This window comes from Corvus hawaiiensis, chromosome 2, assembly GCF_020740725.1.
Source record: "Corvus hawaiiensis isolate bCorHaw1 chromosome 2, bCorHaw1.pri.cur, whole genome shotgun sequence".
NCBI lineage: Eukaryota > Metazoa > Chordata > Aves > Passeriformes > Corvidae > Corvus > Corvus hawaiiensis.
The window spans coordinates 43,378,031-43,399,724 of record NC_063214.1 but is presented as its reverse complement, the minus strand read 5'-3'; the positions used below and the strand labels follow the sequence as shown (position 1 = coordinate 43,399,724).

At 36.9% G+C, this 21,694-nt stretch overlaps 1 protein-coding gene across 6 annotated transcripts in view; it reads right to left on the bottom strand.

The window, feature by feature from the left end:
- CNTN5 (contactin 5) overlaps positions 1-21,694 on the bottom strand; it is a 618,861-nt gene that overhangs the window by 373,289 nt on the left and 223,878 nt on the right. The window contains exon 1 of one of the 6 annotated variants that reach the window (XM_048294605.1): positions 8,248-8,529. The exons of the other annotated variants lie outside the window; for them this stretch is intronic. The gene's annotated coding sequence lies outside the window, so the exon portion shown is untranslated. Of the gene's footprint in view, positions 1-8,247; positions 8,530-21,694 lie in introns of those variants that run through there. 6 annotated transcript variants of the gene reach the window in all.

Genomic DNA, 21,694 nt, shown 5'->3' with positions numbered 1-21,694 from the left:
AGAGACCATGACCAAAGATAAGCAAGTTAATAAACAATACTAATTTTTTAGAAAATATGTATTTTTCTGCTGCACCCATAATCTCTTGTCATTCTAAAGAAGAAAAGATTGTATTCTCTAGTTAAAGCTCTCCAGATCATCAGAAAAGTCATCAACGGTACTTAAAATGCTTGAAAGGAGACTTCATGTTAATTCAACTGAGGCATTCTTTAGATAATTCAGTTCCATATTGCAAAAAGTCTCTGTACGGAACAAACACCTTAGACCTGGCATGATTCCTAACACAGTCTGGGGCTTTTTGTGCTATTCCAAGATCGTTCCTGTTGCAGCCATTCGGTATCGATTGTCATAGATCATTTCTCATCCTTAAGTAGGTTCATTTTCATTCCTGGTACATTAAGTACTGTTTCAACCTCAATCTGAATTGCTGTTTAATAAGACAAATAATCATAAGAAGTAATTACCCAACATTTAACCTGATTTGCAGCTGCTGCAGTGAGGCAGCAAGATTATCAGAAATATTACATACATATTTCTATTCCTTTGCTTTCTGTCTTCAAGAACAAATGGTTTTGAATCCTCTAAACTTGGACTAAGAGACAGAAAATTACAAAATTTATCACATAGTCTAAATTTGAATATCTCATTTTTCCTCAGGAAACCTATTTAGTATTTCTTTTTCAATTCTCTAATCTGTTTATTAATATCTACTTACTATTAATATCTATTTACCTTGTGCTAAGATCTAGAGATTCTGATCAAAATACCAAAAATCTGAGTGAATCCCTAGAGCATATCCTATACCCTGCCCCTATAAAGCATCAATTTCATCTACATCATTTTTGACAAGAATTTGTCCAATCTTTTGTTACCACTATAATTGGTAATAGAAACTTTGCAACTGCATGATGCATTTTACTTAATCTGCAATTAGATCCTGTTCCCTATTGCACTATCTGCGTCTTTATCTCTGGAACCTGAGCTGCTACCTCTCGTCTCATCTACTTTGCATATTGAAAAAATGGTGGTAAGTTTTCTGCTATAGCTTTTTGTGTTTTAGAAGGTTTCCATATTCCATATGAATTCTATATTCAAGGTAAACAGCCTTAAGTATGTCAATCTGTTTTCACAAATAAATTCACTAACCCTTGATTGTTCTCATTGCTTTTCTCTGGACTTGCCAGTAGCTGCATTTCTAAATCAGTCACACATGAAGCGTTAGGTATTTTTTTCATCTGAGAGCTATATTGTAGAGCTTAGTTAAAAAATACTTTGTTTTCTGTATGTTTGTCCTGTCCCAAACCTTCTGGTTGTACATCTCAGGATAGTGCTGTTTGGGCAGCAACATGGCTTTCACATTTCGTTTTTACCTTTGATCTCATGAGCCCTTTCTTGGCATCCCTTACCAGAGCAGTTTGTTCTTATGTAAGATAGTATTTTGAGCTTATACATGTTGGTTTACATCTTTTTCTCCCCTACATGATTGCTCCAGTTTGTAATGATAATTTCAAAATCTGAACCTGTTGTAGTCTGGTAATCCACTGCTTCCGTGATGCCATGTTCCCCCTCTTGCCTGCCCTAGCCCTGGCCACTCCCTCAGGCTCTTCCTATTGGTTCCTGTACCCCAACCCCACCCAGGGACCGCCCCTGGACCCCTGACAAAAACCTCCCCACGCCCAGACCACGAGGTCTCTCTACCTGCGGAGATCTCTGGCACAAGATGTAAGATTAAAATACTCTTAACCCACGTGGGGAGGTCCTTCTCTACCTCTTTTGTCATCACTGCGTTATAACACTGCTAGCTGCTGGAGCAAGATCGTGGGGCTGTCCGAAATGGACTCCGGGATGTGACAAGTCGTAGGGCCCTAGGAAACCCTCTGAGCTCTTAGGAAGCTACAGCCTGCTAAGCTAAATCTAGCGGTTACAACATGAACCTTCCAATATGCTTCATTCTCAGTGAGGTAGCTGTGATCTGCAACTTAATATGAAGCTCTCTGTTCCATCATGTATTGGGTTGGCATGGCCAAGCTTTGGTAGCAGGGGGCTACAGGGAATGGTTTCTGTGAGAAGCTGCCAGATGCTTCCTCCGTGTCCAGCAGAGCCAATCTCTGGATGTGCCACTGGTCAAAGCTGGGCCAAGTAGAAATGGTAGTAACGCCTCTGTGATAACAGATGTAAGAAGGAAAATTATGGAGCAGTTGTAATTGTGGCCAGAGAAGAGCAGGGTGAGAATATGTGAGAGGAACAAGACTGCAGACACCAAGGTCAGTGGAGAAGGAGGGGCAGAGGGTGCTCCAGACACCAGAGCTGAGATGGAGAGAGAAGCCCATGCTGGAGCAGCCTGTCCTTGAAGGACTGCACCCCGTGGAAGAGTGACCCATGTTGCAGCACTATGGGGAGGACTCTTGCACATGGGATGGACTTACATTGGAGAAGTTAATGGAGAACTATCTCCCGGCGTAGGAACCCCACGTGGAGCAGGAGAAGGACTCCTCTCCCTGAGCAGCGGGAGAAAACCTCGGATGATGAACTGATGATAACCCCCATTCCCTGTCTCCTTGCACCACTGGGGGAAGAAGTAGAGCTGGGAAGGAGGGAGGGGTGGGGGGAAGGGATTTTTAAATTCTACTTATTTGACTTACTTTATTTTACTTATTTTGCTTATTATCCTGCTCTGATACTGCAGTAATAAATTCAATCAATATATGTAATTCAAGCCTGTTTTGCTGGTGATGGTATTTGATGAGTGATCTCTCCCAGTCCTTAACTCATGAACTTCATTATGTTTTCTGTCCCCTGTCCAGCTGCTGAGGGGAGTGAGAGAGCAGCTTTGGTCGGTGCCTGACATCCAGCCATGGGCAACCCACCACACATCATTAGACTCTTACTGAAAGTAGCAACTAGAAATAGGTCTAGAATAAGCATTTTAGAGTTCAACAATATAGGGTCAGTGCACTCTTCCCAGCAAATTAATAACTTCCGGCAGCTATTCTTAGAATGTAGTTTTCCAGCTACTTTTGTATTTACCACCTAGTCCTATCTAGACCTTTTTTAGATTCCCTTAGAAAGTCCAGACTGAAACAGAAAATCAAAAGCAGTACTATCTACTCCCTCTCTAGCCACCTAACCATAATGCATAAAGATTGTAAAATCCACAGTTAGATTTGTATGACAAAACTTAACTCTTACTGATCCCACTGGCAGCCATTCATCGTCTTCATACCTGTCAGGGGTTTAAAATAATGTATTTATTCCAGAGTATTTTCTTGTCATGAAGATTTATTTTTTCTAATTTCATTCTTCATACAATGTTGCCTTTATTCCAAAGATTTTACAGCCTGGGGAAAATAAGCCTAGGGGGTTCTTTGTTTTAAATATATTGGCAAATAAAGTATTACTTAATCCTCAGTATATTGGGCCATTTGAAAATTGAGGCTATTCAAGAATCTAAATTGTGACAGGATTAGGCAGAAGGTTCTTTTTTTCATACTGAAATCTCATTAAAAGTTATGAAAGTAAAGATTAGTGTTCAATTTTCAGTGGGGAAAAGAGTTAGCAGTGGCATCTCCTGGAGCTGAAAATGCCTAGCAGGTTCAAATAACAATTAGAAAAAATAATGGACAATATCTCCAGCAACAGATATTAAAATGTATGTTTAGAGATGTATGTTTTAATACCTCTAAAGCAATGTCTATAGATGCTGAAGCAGAAAAAAAGAGATTAAAGAAATTACCTACTACATAGGACTACAAAGTACTCTACAAAATGGACAGGCTCCTGTGGTTTTCCCAGACAGTACTTTCTGTTGCCACCAATAGAGACATGATCTGAAACAGCAAATAATTTCCATATTTTTAGGATAGAATTTTTCCATATATAATTGAAAAAAATTACACTGGAACAAAATAAATCCTAATAACTTAAGATGATGGCCACATTATCACTCAGGAGCAAGCTCTTGGGGTCAAGATAGATTACTGAAGATATTTGCTCCATACTCAGAGTCTAAATGGAAAACAGACACTGGGTAATAGGAACTGTGTGAAGAACAGAACTAAGAACGTCACAAAGCCATCGTAGAAACCCATGGTTTTCCCACACCTGAGATTCATTCTGTGAATGGATTCTTTACTCAAAAAGAATATGGTATATTTGGAAATGGTCCAAAGGATATCAGCAAAGATGGTATGAAAAATCTTTTGTGTGAGCAATGACTAAGCTAGGACTATTTAGTGTGAGAAAGGGAAGGCTGGGAGAAGGCTATATAAAATTATGAAGGCCACAAAAGGACATATAAAAATATTAGCCAGAAGTTATGAAATATAACCAGCAGGAGCAAGGTCAAAAAAGAAAATAAAGGATTATGTTTTATCCAGGTGGTGCGCATATGCTTTCCAGAGGATTTCGTGGATCTGAGAAGTTTATATGGGGCAGTAGTGCAGAGAATTGAGAGCAGAGAGTTGCTAAATTAAAAAAAAAAAAACAACACCTGAGATAAATGTGATTTCTGTGCCGAAAGTGATGGCTGGCTGGAAGGTCTTTGGGAAAAATGTCCTGGTCCTTCTCCAGGCATGCTCTTTGGTCAGTGTTAGGGACAATGTATAGAGGAATATTTTTCATGACCCAACATGCTTGGTCTTTTCTCACTCCAGTAAAATCGTGACCCACTGCTAGAAGTGAAGATAAGGACATGCGTGCTGATGAAGAAACATCAAGTCATTTAGTGTATTATTAGATTTTGTCAAATACTGGATTTAGGATTTTTTTTTTTAACTTACTAAATAAAAAAAAGTTCTTTACAGTTATTGACTCAAAAAAGGAATAGACTTCTCTTAAATGCAAATGAAAATCTGTGAAAAAAACAAAACAAAACAACTAACTTGAAGTTCTAGCTGCTAGCTTTTTTTCCTCAATAACCTTTAGTAATATTCATATTAACATCATGTCCCAGAGTACTGTCATGACAATTGAAAAACTGTCCAAGACTAAAGATAAGTGTTAGTAAGAAATCATGCTACTGTTGCACCATGGAGATCTTGAATTTCAGTATACTCTGTGTTCTTGACATACTGCTTGAGGAAAGAGCCTTCTGAAGTAAGAAACAAGCAAACAAACAAACAAACAAACAGTTTATATTTTAAATGTACATATGCTTTGCAGCACTATACAGTCTTGTTTCCCTGCTTTCCAAATGTCTAGCAAGGCTTCAGACATGCCTGAAAGGCAGTTGGCATGTGTGCAAGCTAGACAAAGTGGGAGGTAATAGAGATTGGCAGAAGGAATTGTCTGAGGTTTTGGATAAATCTGCAAGAGCTGTCTCAATTAAGGGAGTTTTTTAGCTTCTTAACAAAATGGTTCCCTACTGGAAGTCCTAAGTAGATCAAATACTGTTATTGGCCTTTCAGATTGTACCATGGAAAGGAGCATTTTTCAACTGATGCAGACCATTGGATTACAGTCTACTATTGTAGAGGAAAATCCCCACGCAGGAATACTCTGGTTTAGTGAGGAGTATCCAGAAATTACATTTGTGCAGGAGGCATTAAAATGAAACAGACTCTTGATCATTTTGTAATCCTCAAAACCTTTGTCTGGATTTTGAACTTCATCTCAATACCTAGTTTCGTACAAATTCAGATGCCACTTCTCGAGGCGCGGCGGGAGCGGCGGGACCCGGCAGTGCTCGCTCCACCATTGCAGTATCCCCACTGCAACAACTTCTTCCCAGTAGAGTCTGGGTCAGCTGTGTGTCAGCTATGTGTGAGGTTAACAGACATCACCAACTTGGAGATCTGTATCTCAACAGGAAGCTGATTTAGAGTACTGAAGAAAGTATAGTTTCTAAAAATACCTCCCGAATCAAGCTAGATTAAGAAACATCTTTTACAGAACTAAAAACTGACACCCCTGGAGCTCAAAGATTTAGATCTCCAACTGTGATTCATGAGTGGTAGTTCAAGTGTGTTCCCAAATATCATTCTAGGAATCATAGTAGGATTCTTTGTTTTACACTTTTACCACTCCAGTGGTATCCTCTCTGCTTCTATTGTTACAAGTCTGGTAAGAAACAGAAAAGAGCTCTAACAAAGAATGGAAGTTCAACAATTTTTTTTCCCCTCACAACTGTTTCTGGTGAAAAAATTCTGAACTATGGAATTTGATGCTGATATGTATTAAAGCGCCTAAAACCATTATGTATAAAGAACAGTAGAGTCTCCAAATTTTGGCCTATATTGCAGAATTTATCTTAATAAGCTGCACTATACTCTGCCTAAGGATGAAGTTAATCAGTGACTCGGTTCAAGAACATGCGAAGTGCACAGAAGAACATTTCTGGCCATGCTAGACCCTGAGGTAAAAGTAGAACCTCTCTTTCAGAGCAGCATTTGCTTCAAGCACTCTTCCCATCCTACCTCCATCTTCCTACTCTCAGAGGGAAGCACAAAAGACCTGGGCTTCTTTGAGCATCCTATCCTTGGGATAAGAAAAGTTACAGAGGAGAAATATTAACAAGTTCTGTTATAACATAGTTCTTAACAGAAAACGTCAATGAGATATTTTATTCCGTTTAATAGAACAAGATTGGCTTTTAAAAATACAATTCCCTGATTATTTTTATGTTCAATTAAGAAAAAAAAAATCAAAGTTTTTCCATTATGCACTCTGGTATATATCCTATTTGATGCAAACATATAATGAATCCTTTTCATTAGCAGGGTTATTTTAAGCACGCTTATGTTCTCTGCGGTTTATATCCAATTTTACCACATACTCCAAATAAGAACAAACAGAACATATTTCAGGCTTTTACTGCAGCTAAATATTTGCACAAAAGAATGTAGAAAGTATTTAAAAGTTCAATGAGTCTATTGAGATAAGAGTAGGGGTCATGAATATGCAGTGTTTCTAGCAAAACCAGGAAATACTGATCAACAAAAAAACCTGAACACTGTCCTGCATAAAAAATTTTCAGCTCTCAACCCATGGTAATTTGCATCTGCCATTCTCATTCTTTTTTTAAGCTGACTGACCCTTTCAACTCCTTTCAACATGGAGTTTAAAGACAGAAGCAGGTTTGTATTTGCCTTAGATTTATTAAATATTATATATACATTAAAGTATATTAATATATATAAATATACATAATTTATATATTAAATATATAAGATCATAAAGTTCAGCACCTAAAAAATAAGAATTCTCTTTCATTTACATTTCTTTTCAGATTTCTGAGATTTTATTGCTGTCACTTAAGACTAACTATCTTGTTAGAAGGCAGTCAGGATGCAGAGTAAGATGTCCAGTGTTAACCTTTTTAGCTAATTACAATCTATCTGAACTCAAGAGAAAGGATAACAACATTTTCTGCCACTGACTTTTGAGTATTTCACCTTGGCCTGTGGAGGGATTAAGAGGCAAGGCAGTTTCATGTCTTAAGTTTTCAATCTCTTTCTATGATTAAGTGCTGACAATACGGTTTTCACATACCTATTTTCATTTCATGATGAAAGCTGCATTTCTACAAGTTAAGATAAATGAATCTCTACATACATAATTTCGAGACTAATTCTTTAATAATCAAAAAGAAAAAGAAAAAAGAAGTACAGTTTACAGACATTTTGCCAATATACTAAGGCCCTTGTTTCAGTTTTTTCAAAAACTATACAGCCTCTGATTAATATTCCAGCAGAATTTACAGAGAAACATCACACCAGTTGTATTAGGCACTGTTCAGACACACACATTCCTCTTCCAAAGAGCTCAGAGTTTGATTGCAAACAAGAAAATTGAACAGAAATGAGACTGATGGAGACCAATAAAATAAGCTCAAGCAGCTCTTGAAGACAAGGCAAAAAATAAGAGTGAGACATGGGCTAATAACTTTCTCAGGAAGCTAATAATGAAAATTTGCTTCTATCTTGTGGAAGCAGCTATCAACATACATTTTCCCTTTAATTTTTTTAAACCCCTTATTTTTCCAGCTTGTAAATGACAGAGCCATGTACACACTGCAATGGTCTTATAATAGTTGCTCATCCACTTGAATGAAAACAGACTAACACTGACTGCCTAGAAGGAGCAGCAAGAAACCTCTTATAAAAGCCAACTGTGCATCCTGTGCACTCAGCCACAGTTAGTGTTTACCAGCAACAATTTCCTTCCAGTTACATTCAAAGCTTTGGTGAACCTACCTTATTTCCACACCATTAGCTTCCAAACATTTTTTTTCTTCCCACTGTCACTCACCATGATCTCTTCTGTGTTTTTCTGTCAAATCCAATAACTTCTCCAGCAGTCTTGCTCTATCTCAGAGCAAATCCAGACCTTGCTTCTTCTAAACAGCCTTTCTCTCATTTGCATCTGTTTTTCCGAGTAGTCGGTACAATACCTTGAAAATTGCTTATCATCATTATTCTATGTTTATCCCAAAAGTACGAAGTGTCCCATAATTCCAGGTGTGGTAGGCAGAGGCAATATAACTGAGTTACTTAAAGGAGCAAGACACAATGCTTCACTTGCCCAGGCAGCAGTATTATTGTGCTAAACACCAAACAGTTCATGGTTGGCAGTGCTCTGAAGCATGGGACTTTATCTCCTTTAAATAGGATTAGCAAATGAAAATATGTATTCTAGTTTCACAGAGCAGGATTATCAGTGAACCAGTACATTTCTGTGATGTTCCTTTTAGCTCTATTTTCTGATGAGCACTAACACAGCTTTTGTTAATCTCTTCTGTGAAAAAATGCACATATTCAAACATGTTCTACATGTTAGATTGCAGGTTTAGACTCTCCATTTTAGATCATCTCTTTAGTAAGAATAATAGAAATCTCCCAGTCATAAATTTTCCTAATAGAGAAGGAAAAGTTGTGTCGTAGAGTCACTACAAATAACAGAGCAGCTTAATGCAGAAAATATATAGCCATTTCAAATACTGTGTCCTTTCAGTTTTAAGGTATCCATTTTATATAAACACATTTAAAAATAAAAGGAAATGTTGCTGCACAAGTTTTCCTTTATGACTCTCTGAAGAGCAGGTTTTGATAGTTAAAAATTTTTGGTAAGTCCCTGAAAATGGTAAATCATCTGCTCACATTAATTCAGTGTTGGTTCAGAAACACTGAATTTGTCATCTGAAGCGTCACGGTATGTCTCTGAAACAGTCTGTGATGGTTTTGGCTGGGAGAGAGTTAATTTTTTTCACTGTGACTAGTATGGGGCTGTGTTTTGGATTTGTCATGAACACAGGGCTGATATTATAGAGGTGTTTTTGTTGTTGCTGAGCAGGGCTTACACAGAGCCAAGGCCTCTTCTACTTCCATGCTGCCATACTGGTGAGGAAGTTGGGGTTCCATGGGAGGTTGAGAGGCAACACAGATGGGACTGGTGACCCAAATCAACCAAAGTGATATTCCAGACCATATGGCACCATAGTTAGTATATAAAGTGGGAGGAAGAAGGAGGAAGGGGGAACTTTTGAAGTGATGGCATTTGTCTTCCCAAGTTATTGTTACACATGGTGGTGCCCTGCTATCCTGGAGGTGGCTGAACACCTGTCTGTCAATGGGAAACAATGAATTAATTCCTTGTTTTGTTTTGCTTTTGTGCATGGCTTTTGCTTTCCCCATTAAACTGTCCTCATCTCAACCCAAGGGTTTTCTAGATTTTACCCTTCCAATTTTCTCCCCAACCCTGCTGGGGGGGAGTGAGCAAGCAGCTGCATGGGCCTTGAGTTCTGAGTGGGGTTAAACCATGACACAGGCTCATGAAAATTTATAATGTAGTCTTATACCGAAACAACATAAGAAAGACTTCCATGAACTATTTCCATACTTACTATAAGTTCATCCTCATTACACATTCCTTGGTTTTATTTGCAATTTAAAACGTGATGTAATACACTTATGCACAAAAAACACCCTAAATTCCTGAACTTTCACTGAACAGCAAATTTAGCAGCCTGAGCATGAATTATCTGAGTTGTTTCAACATGGCAGTTGAGATACTCAGAAACTTACTTTCCAAAGAATGGCTGGCATTTATGGTTTGTGGGACAAACTCCTGTTAAATGTGTGAGGGAAATAACAGAATCAAACAAAAATCAGAATTTTTGTTTCCCTTTACAGTTGTAAGAAATAAAAACATCAGTTACACAGGATGTAAATCTCTCATTTGTATTTGTGAAGAGTCAGGACCCTGAATTTTAGGAAACCAGAGTTCCAGCTGTTCAAGAAGTTAGTCAACAGGACCCACTGGGAAACTGCCTTCAGGGACAAGGGAGAAGAACAGAGCTGGCAGATCTTTAAGAATGCTTTCCATAGAGTGCAAGAGCTTTTAATCATCAGGTGCAAAATGTCAGGCCGAGAAGGCAAGAGACCAACATGGATGAGTCAAGAACTGCTGGCCAAACTAAAGGGCAAGAATGAAATACACAGACAAGGGAGGCAGGGACAGATATCCTGGGAAGAGTCCAGGGACACTGCCCAGTTGTGTAGGGATGGGGTCAGGCAAACTATGGCACAGCTGGAGCTGGACTTGGTAAAGAGTGCAAAGAATAAGAAGAGTTTCTACAGGTATGTCAGCCAGAAAAGAAAGGTCAGAGAAAGTGTACCTCCTGTAATAAGCAAGGCTGGAAAACTAGTAACTGTGGACAAGGAGAAGGCTGAGGTACTCAACAACTTTTTCCTCAGTCTTCAATGGAAATCACTCTTCCCACACCTCTTGAGTGAATGGATGGCAAGACGGACTGGGGAAGCAAAGTCCTTCCCACTGTAAGAGAAGATCAGCCTCATTACCACCTGAGCATAAATAAATAAGTCTCTGGGACTAAAAATAAGGCAGAAATCTTTAACAATGAGGGAGGTGAAACACTGGCACAAGATGTCCAGGGATCTGTTAGATGTCCCATCCCTGGACAATTCAAGGCCAGGTTGGATGGGGCTCTAAGCAACCTGCTCTAGTTGAGCACACCCCTGCTTCTGGCAGGGGAATTGGAGTAGATGACCTTTAAATATTCTTTCAGGAAAATAATATTCTATTATGCTATTTAATGATTTACTTAAAAGGTAATGCGAAGGTTATAATTTAAAAGGAATACATTTTATATACCACATAATGCAACAGTGTCTTCTCCATAATCAATTAATATGGATCACCCTGCTGATTTTTCTCTATTGCTTAATTTATTCATGTACACCTGGATACGAAAATAACTTTTTATGTATGGAAATAATTAATATTTGTACCCCGATGAAAAGAATCAAAATATTTTAAAGCAACAGAGTTTATCCCTATCTGCTACAAAATTGTTATAAAAGAAAGAAAAAATAGTGTGTATAATACACTATTAATAATACCTTATGGTATTTCCTCATAATTTGTAAAACCAAAGCAAAACAGTCCTTTTCAATACAACTAAGGGCTATAATGCTAAAACTGCCAGCTAATAGGCTAGACAATTGTTGCCTTCATTGCAGACAGTGTCAGACTGATAGAACAACTAGAAAGTTGTACAAGAGAATAATAAATGCCATTCTGAGCTGTTTTGCCTTCCAATTATTAACGAGGTGACAGCAACTTCCAATGCGAACCTACACTAGAATCTAAAAAATCAGGGCAAAAATTTAAGTCACCAAATTAATTGTTTTAACAATTAATAAACATAGGGGAAGAAAGATAAATAAATAAATAAATAAGAATAAAGAGATGCAGACATCCACAAAGCGAAACTGTTTTCCAATCTTGGAATTAGAAAATTCTGTGTTTAACGACTGACAGAATAATAACCTCCTTTTGCAGGAAAATATAGTAAGTAGACATAGTCTTCAGCATATTTAACAGCCATCTAATTTCATATAATCACATCATTTGAAATATCACTTCAAACAAAGAAGCAGTAAAATACATGCAAATTCTCTGTTAATTCTCCCCTCTAAAATATCTTTTCTGGTCTCTATCCTCCTCCCCCTTCTTTCTTCACCCTAGAAAAGATTTCTGCCTCTCACAATCTTGATTGCTCTGATGACCTCAATCAAAAGGCAATTATCCATCCAGGATGGAAGGTAATTATTCCCATCAAGGGGAGATTGAATGCACCTGAATAGACAGCTGCAGTTCTTCCAGGGATTACATTATTACTATAGAAACTGCCTCAAATAATTTGTGATGCATGTCAAATTTATGATAAAAACTTGATTTGTTTGCAAGACAACTACTTTTCCTATTTCATCTAACACTCACTTTAAGGCAAGAGCAACAGTCAATTGTAAGTTACTTTAATATATAAGTGACAACTGTCAGCATGCAACCATCTGCTCAGAAGTGAATGACATAAAATCAGGAAAGGGAATTGAAGCTACAAATAGATATACATTATATAATTCCAGACAGAGCCAAAAGCATGAATACTTCAGCCCAAGCTTGCCAATATCCTGCTGTAGGGACAAAAGTATAGGGACAATATATATTTTATATATATAAAAGAAAAACGCAAAGGCTCAGTAAGAAAATAAGTTTAGTCAGCTTATTTATCTTCAATTCTAGATGGGATAAATTTTTAATCTAGGAGAGAAAAAATGTAAAATCTTTAAGTTATTATGAAAGATTTATATTCAATATTTACAACAATGTCCCATTTTTAAAAGAGTCTGGCAACCTACCTGCTCTCAGACTCTTGAGGACTTATAAGTCCCCTGATTTGTAAGGTGTATCTTAAGTGCTGAGCTTTGTCTGGAAATTTTGGGCAAGGATTCTAATCACTGCAATCACTGCACATGCTAAAATACTGCCTTCTTTAGGAAGAGTTATAAGATTGATAAATGATTTCTAGTATCAAAATTCATTAGATTTAAAAGGGTTAAAAGGGACCGTTTCCCTTACCAGTGTTTGTCTCCTAAAAGGTATAAAGCACAGAAGGCTGAATCAGAATGCATTTTACTCACTTACTGCTGAATTATGAGGCATCTTAATAGAAAATCAGCCAAAAAACCGGCTGTTAAACCTTTAATTTTATTAAAGATTATTCTTCTGCATAGGCTACAACTGTAAATCTTGCATTTTAATGCCAGCAAAATATATAAAAGTTACCATTCTAATGCTAATAGACTGCCATAGATCTCGGCAGTAAGGTCACACAATATAGTGTTAATTAGGTACATACATGGCATATTTAATTTAGAAATAAGGAATTTTCTATTGTAATCTTATAGCTGTTCATTCTTGGAAGTATAGAATCAAGTCCCATTGACTTACTAGTCTTAAATTTATCTTTTTTCTATAGTTTCTTTTGAGACACTAAAGTCACTAAAATCACTTGTATTATTGTTATTTTGAAAGTGTATCACACAACAGCCTCTCTTTTAACTTGTAGTCTAAAAGCCTCAAAGATTTTTTCAGCACCTTCATCTTTTCACCATCATCTCAGTCATCTTTCTGTAGTTCACTGACATATGAGAAAAGAAGGGAGAAGAGGAGGGAGTACAGTGTGGTAAAAGAAACCGTAAGAACAGAAGGGGACAAGTATTTGCACTGCCTATTGCAAAATCCTTTTTTCACTTTTCAAAGTAAAAGACATAGCTGAGTTTCCAGACTGCAAATGGTAGCTGTTCAGTTCAACTGGCTTTGCTCTTGCAACACATGTTTTTCTGCTTTCTTTTTTGGTTCTTTGTATGTTACAAAAAGTTTAAGGTGCAGTCAAAGTTCATTTCCTAAAGCCTTCTTCACGGCTAACTAAACATACAAGTCCTTGTTTGGCTTCACTTCTTTTTTTACCACTACTTAGAGCTGTGCGGTGATTTCTATCTTGAAATTCTCGGTGATCAATGTCAGTTCATATATAAAATAACTTTTCTTTTTTCCGTGAAGAGAATAGCAGAAATGTATTGTAGAGTGCTTTATTAAAAGTTTGTGTGCAACAGATATGGATAAAAGAAAACACAAAACCACTTTGCTTCCTGGGTAACTTTTGTATGTATGACTGCTATTCAAATTATCTTTAGATTCATAATTGCTGCAATTAAATTTTGCAGGTTGCTAAATAACTGTCAGCCCATCCATTTTTAAATGATTGTTGGTTTCTGATTTATCTATGGACAAACTGGTTCCAGACATCGTGATATATTATATAGTGATCCCAGCGACTGAAGCCTGTTTCCCTCTATCTTAACTTGATATTGATATCAGATAGTCTCCTGGTAGACACTTTTTTATTTGGTCTTGATCCATGTAATGCAAGCTCCTTGTCAGGATCATGCAAGTTTTGTACACAAAACCTCTCCAATCCCTTTTGGATATTCAGGGACCGTGGGGAAATTGTGCATGTAAGGAGGCCAAGTGTCCAGATTTCTGGATTTGCCTTAGTCTTCAGTTAGGAACATGTTGTTGATGAGTTATCTTAAAATGATTGTTTTTTCAGGCTAGGTTAAAGAAAAATGCAAAAAAAGAAGAAATTATTCAAAACATCCAAAATAGCTGACAGAGTTACCAAAAAAAAAAAAAAAACAAAAGGAAGAGGTAACCAGTATTTAATCTGCTTGCCCTATGACTAAATTAAAAAATCCCTTTATCCAGAAATTGTGAACTTTGGCATCTGTGGATTTTATTTTTCCTCCTGCCTCATACCCCAGGGGTCACCCCTGAAAGAAAATCTTGCTGTGGCAAGACAGACTTGGGGTTAGAATTAATTTCCATTTTTGAGCCCTCCAGTGTATCTAGAGGGATTTCAGTTGTTTTTTCTAAAATCGATTTACTTCTCTTTCATTCTAGTGATGGTCTGAGCATCCATCGGAATCCAAAAAACTTTCTTTCACTTCTTTAGAAATGCAGATTTCTTTTTAGACCAGATCAGTTCTTATACCTGACAGGCAAATTAGCCATTCCTTGACTCGATGAAGGTATAGACTCCCCTGTCTCTTTATGTTTGGGTGACTCAGGGTGCGTTTCTACATTACAGAAATTGCCCATTACTGATGGCAGCAGTGAAGTCACTTCTTCCCTCTGCTTTCCTGACATCATATCCAAGTGACACAGAACATACCTAGGCTTCTCCATGGAAACTTGCATGTCCACATTGATGAATAGAGTGAAAACAAATACCTAAATGGGATATATGGTTCATAGCTGGTTCTTCACAAAGAGACAGACACGAGTGAAATTAGCTTTTCTGACATGACAACGGGACTGGGAATATCAAACTCCAGTCCAAACATCCCTCCTAGGAGAATATTATGATATAGAGCCCTTTTTATTCGAACCCCTAAGCTCTTGCAGTTTAACAGTGAGGATCTCCTCTTTCCTTACTGCTCTTAAAACACTGAGGCAAGCTAGTGTGCAATCAGAAAAGTGATAGCAATAGCTGCTGTAGCAGATGACCTCTTTGAGAAATAGTGCAGTAAGAAGTTATAAATTTGGAGCAAAGAGACAAATTGTGCCTGGGCCTCTGGATAGACCTGTTGCTGCATTGATTCACAAAGCTGAATATTCTGTTTGTTGCTGCCAAACAGTAATCAAGGTGTCTTGGGTAACCTAAATAACTAAATTAGTAATGGTTATCCTCAAATAGTTATGCTTATGGATGAACTAATAAGTTTGTTAATAAGTCCGGAGCAAAACACCCTCCACACAGAGACTATTTTAAGGGTAAATCAGAATAAGGTGACTTCCAGGAAAGAGTACATTACCCAGTAGCACCAAACTTATCAATTTTATATTGGCAAGAACTGCTGATTAGAAAATTTTATGGCATGCTGTGATATAAAGCTTTAAATTACGGAGTTGCCACTTGCACTGGATATGCCTTACAAGAGATTTATATGAATCTTTAAAGGTTTATACATTTAAATATTCCTTTAAAGACCTATACAACATGTAGACTACTTTAAAAGATATACACTTGGAAACCATCAAAGCTCATAAGTAATTTAAAATGAGAACAAGCAAAAATTAGTAATAAATCACATTAACAGCATATAAAGCCCAAATAACCATTTTAAGAGTCCTGTTTTTGTTTCTGACCCTTAATAACAAAACAGAGAGAAATTGAAAGAAAAGAAACAAACAAAAGGAAAAAGTTCTGCTTTAGAGGTGTTGAATTTGTAGAAGTTAATATGATTACAGGACAAATGTGAACTTTCTATCACACTTTGTATATTTACATGTAGGCTCTTTTGGGACTGTAGTATGAGTCTGTTTAAATACATGATGCTGCTCCATCTTTATTGCTTTTCTAATAATAAACAATAATGAATGACTGCAAACATCTATTGCAGAAGTGGATGAGAGATGGATATAATGAACACACCAACAGAATGTATTTTAAAACCAATATGTGATTGTAAGTATGCATAAAACCAATTATATAAGTAATGCCTGCATCACTCATACTGTTTTGCAGATCAACAGACATTTTAAAGTTCCTTGTAATAAGAACTTTCCTGATTGTTACCCAGGGAGGAGATTTCAAGCAGTCCTTTTTGAAAAAACAAAAGAGCAACCAACAATTTTTTGAGCTTTATTTCCTGTGTTAGAAACTGAGAGCCTTTATACAATTATTGAGGAACACAGTAAAAAAACCACGCTTCTTAGAAATACACTAATTCCTTGCTAGGCAGACCATCTGTGGCAGGAGCTTAATCTTCAAATTCAGTCTCAGCTTAAATCTGAAGAGGCTAATACAGGCAGTGAGTGCTAAATGGAAGGAGGGAGTCAGAGTCTGACTACCAGACACAATTCACTGGTTTATAGCAATCATGGTTTATGCTAATCTATTTTCATTTGCTCTGAAACCTGCTAAGAAATCTAGTGAAGCATGGCTTTAGCTGCAGAGCAGTCTGTAGCCTGCAGCCCACCTGACCACGGCCTAGCAAGATCCTCTCTTGCCTTCATCATCCATATGGTACTCTGCCTGTCTCCAAATGACTACTTTTTATCCAATATACAAAGCAAATATTTTGCTGAACACTATTTAAAAAAAAAAAAAGTAACTTCAAATTTATGTGATAATTAAAAAAAAAGCCTTTTTCCTGCACACATTATGTAGTCAGAATGACTTAACAGAGTTTGAGCCCTCTCCAGTTGCATTAATTCTGATATTGATGTGATTCTTGCAATCTCATTCCTTGTGCTAAGAGAAGACACCTGAAAGTGCACAGTTTTCTGCCAGGTTAGTGTGCTGAAATGCCTTGGGATAAGGACTGAGGAGTTGAAAGAGAGATGGCAGGACTGCGCACAAGCAGGCTAGGAGGAGGGATCACAGGTAGCTTGAAGCTGGGTTAAGGCTGCAGGGGAGCCCCAGGCTCCATTGCCACATTCCTACAGAGGAGAGGACACAGGTAGGACATAATAGATTTCACTTTTCCGTGGCTGTGCTGAAAATGAACTCAAGACTGAGGTGGTTAAAGAGACTTAAATGACTAATGAATTGATGAGTCTCATGGGTGCTAATATTGTCTAGGATTTCTTCTCTCCCTTATAACATCCAAATGTGCTTTCTGTAAGATCTGTAGGATAGGCAACAAGACGTGATAAAAATGCAGTGATCCCAAAGCTACTCCCTGCCACATAACCTTAGTGTAGCAATGGCTGTCACCAAAAGTATGGATATAGAGTATGCTAGATGTCAGCAACAGAAGCAGCTGGGTTATTGTATTAGAAAAGTCAGCATGCCTGGAGCACAGGATGACCCACACTGAGGGACATTCAGCCTCTGAAAATGCAGCATCAGGGCATGACAGTTCTTACACTTTACAATAAGATAGAGAAAATATATATAATGCCCCTAAGACAGATTCCTGGATGTCATCTCCCATCACAAAGGTTTTACTCACATCTTTTAATTTTAATTTCTTCCTGGAGGAGTCAGTAGAAATCAAGGATAAGTACAGAACTGCCATACGTAAAATTCTGATCCATCACTGTACACATTTCAAAATCTTAAAGTACAATTTCTCCTTAATCATTATGTGATTTCTGTAGACAGATACCACTGTTTAGGGAAAGTGGACGTTCTACAAATACAGGGATGAAACAACCTTGTAAAATTAAAAAATATCCACATCATATTTGAATCCACCTACATGGAAACTGCATTCAGAATAAATATCATGCCCACTCTCTCCAAATATCTGCTTATTTGATGTGTTAAATGAATTAAATATTCCATCAGGCATCATCAAAATAGAGTGATGTAACTGCAGAATTGTGTGCAAACTCAAAAATACTTATTTCATGCCCATTTCTTGTATAACAAATGATTTAAACAGTGTTGGTTTTGTCATAACAACACAGAAAAATAAACAAATATTTTCTAGATTGAATTCTATTATAAAATCAATTAGGTAGCACTACCCAAAAGAGTACTTATAAACAGCACACTTATATAGTCTGTAAAAAAAAAAAAAAAGCAACTAGGAAAACTATCTTTAAAAAATAATTTTGTTCTACATGAAGGAAATTGAATAAAGCCTATTTATCTACCACTCTGTGTCTTCAAAATCATGTGTCCACAAATATAGTACCATCAGCTTCTTGCAGCATCCCAACCATATTGGTGTGGGTTAAGAGAAAGCGTATTCTGTGCTCAATTTATCACTCTACATAGTAGTTTGCTCACCAGATGTACTGAACAGAATGTAGAACATCCACATTCTACCTAAATTTATCCCAGTAAAGCATTCGGAGATTTTTTTTTTCTCTGCTTAGATTTTTCACTAAATTTTGATGAACAGCAACATTGAGTATTCCTTCAATGTTCTCTAGAGTTGGATAATGAGTTCTGCTATTACTGGTGTGGAAGAGAAAGAATTTCCTCACAGATAAATGACTAAATTGCATAAACCTTATGTCCTGTTGAAATTCTCCAAATAATGCCGTCAAAACTCAACATTCATTTTGTCTTTCTACATATTATCCTACGTATTCTATATTACTGTCATACCTTTCCACCCCATAATGAAGTTTATTTTTGGTTCCCATCCTTCAATTACATTTGGGAAGAAAAATATGAGACTGTTTTCTCTTCCTATTGGAGAGAAAAAGAAGAGAACTATCTACATTAAGCATGTTTATCATAAACAGGAACATACTGGGATGAGAGAGAAAAGAGAGAACCCTGTTAAGTGAAACATTTAAATGATATATATATCCAGAGAATATGTGGAGGACTTCAAACCCAAAGGATTTCTCCAGGCGTGGTCAGAGTAAGGTCCAGCAGTAGGCTTACACTGGACTGGCCACTTTAATCCCCTCCTCTCGAGTTTGCCAAACCTGTTCATCCTCCTATATACAATCTCCTTAAAACATCCCATAACAAGATTTACATACGTGACAAACCTCTTAAATATCCCAAAGTAAATTTTCTCTTACCCTTGAGACCCATGCTGATCGTGTTTCCTCCATTTTTTTGGTTATGAAGCTCTGGGTAAAGCTCTCCAAGGCTATGCTCCACTGATACTTTCAGTGTTCTGCAAGCTCTTGGTCTGTGGTAGTGTTTCCGTGACTTCCTCATCACTTAAGTTTTTGTATCTAGATGTTTAACTCTTTACCTCTCCTGATTCATGTAATTGTTTTTAAAGTTCAATTGCCATTAAGCAAATATCATCACAGCTCAGATGTCCTTACATTTCAGGTGTCCACATACCTTTTTACCATCCATATATCATTATAATACTTTTTTTCCCAAAGATAGAAGCACCTTAATTAAGGGTTTATGACAATTGCCGTTTAGCAGTTTCAAAACAACAACAGTCTTATCATGCAGGATAGCAACCTTACTATGTGGATTATTTTCAAACTTACAAAGAGCTACCCTTCAAAATCACCATATATATTTAAACACGGGAGAAATATACTCTTTTAGACTGTCCTTGACAATTAAAATATTTTATTCCTGATACAGAGTCCTTTGCTCTTCACACCAATGAATATCAACAATCTTTCCTTGTTTTCAACCCTTTATTATTATAATGGCTTATTAGTTGTAAAGAACAACTTTATTTTCTTCTTTTCCTTCATTTGTGAGGTAGCTGGTGTAGTGGACTCCTGGTCCATGACTGCTACTGCTACTGCCTTACCAACAGAAATGAAAACCAAACCAAACCAAAACAAAAACCTAGTGTTAAACACATGGCTACAGAGAATAGTTGAACTTCTCTGCAATCTTGGCCTTTGCTGATACTGCTCTACTAATCTGCTGCCCTACTTCATTTCATCACTTTAATTTCCTGTATTAAGGCCCCTCAGGGTAGAGACCCTCTCTTTCTCTCTCTGGTATAGAAGGGTTTAATCCCCACCAGGTCACTACAAAACAAATAATAGACTTCAACAATTATGAAAATATCACTTTCCTTTTCTCTGGCAGAACCATTTATAACATCTTAGAAAAATGTCAAAGTTTTCACAGGGCCCGGTGTTGTTTTTTTTTTTTTGTATTGCACAGTAGATAGACATTCAGAAATGAATGATTTTATAACATTTTCTGTCAGAATGCAAATAATGTTATCCCTCACACCAATGTAAAGAAAATAAGCAAATAACAGCCTGAGTTTTCAACATAGTACAGAATTCTGATCATCTCTGTAAAGAAAATCTTTCACCATCATTACAAAAAGTTCATAGTAAAATTTAAAAAAAAAAAAAAAAAATCAAAGCCAAACTGGAACCAAAACACTCAATTCCAAGTTCTATAAGAAAAACTCCTTATTTCTCCTGCTTACATTGAAGTTTAGCGATTCTGAACAACAAGCAAAGCCTGAGGATTATGGATGTCTCCAGCTCTTTTAGTGATGTGCCCTCAAGGAGTTATGCCTCATCACTCCTCACCAGACAAAATCTTCGAGGGTTTTCAAGGACAGCTCTAAATAGAGAGAGCATGTTGCAATATTCTAGCCCAAAGGCACAGATCGCTGTGGGCAGGCTTCTGTCCATTATCAGCTTTGAATATTTCAGATATTAAAACGGCTAAATAAATATGATGTCTGAACTGTTTGACTGCAAGGCATCACCAGTCTGCACTTTCATGGTTTTGAATTTTACTGGAGATGTCATCCCTAAGTGAAACAAAGGAAAAATCGACTGTATTGTTAAATTGAATAAATAAAATAAAGATCTTAAGTTTTTGCAGCAAACTGTAGAGGTGGAAGAAAGGAAAGGCAATCAAAATCAAGAGGAAAAATGGGAAGAATAATAGACAAAGAAGCTTAGCTGATGCTGCTACAATGGTTTATTCCGACAAGAAAACCTATTCAAAAGGTGCCTTAATCTGCAGGACGTATATTCTGAAAGTCGTTTTGTGGTTTTTACGTATTCCATGGCACTTAATCACAAATTCACTTAAAAGTTTACAGAAAGGGTCATCAATTATTGTACAATCAGATTCTCATTTTTTATTACAATTTTTTTAATCATTCTATTATTCTTTGGAGTTCTTTACATATTCTAGATCTTTGTGTGTTCATAGGTGGGTAATGCTCATTCTGGGAAACGAGATGCCTAACAACTCAACTCTCTTAAAAATATTTTTCTTTAAGAATTTATGAAGAAAACAAACTTACAAGCAAATAAACAAATAAATAAAAACCCTGTTTCCAGGGCCAGTTGAATATGTCCAATAAAAGGAACCCAAATTAAATAAAATGCAAATTCACAACCAAACCCAGTCACCACAAGGTACTATTTATTCTCTGCGTACTTAGTTGCTCCA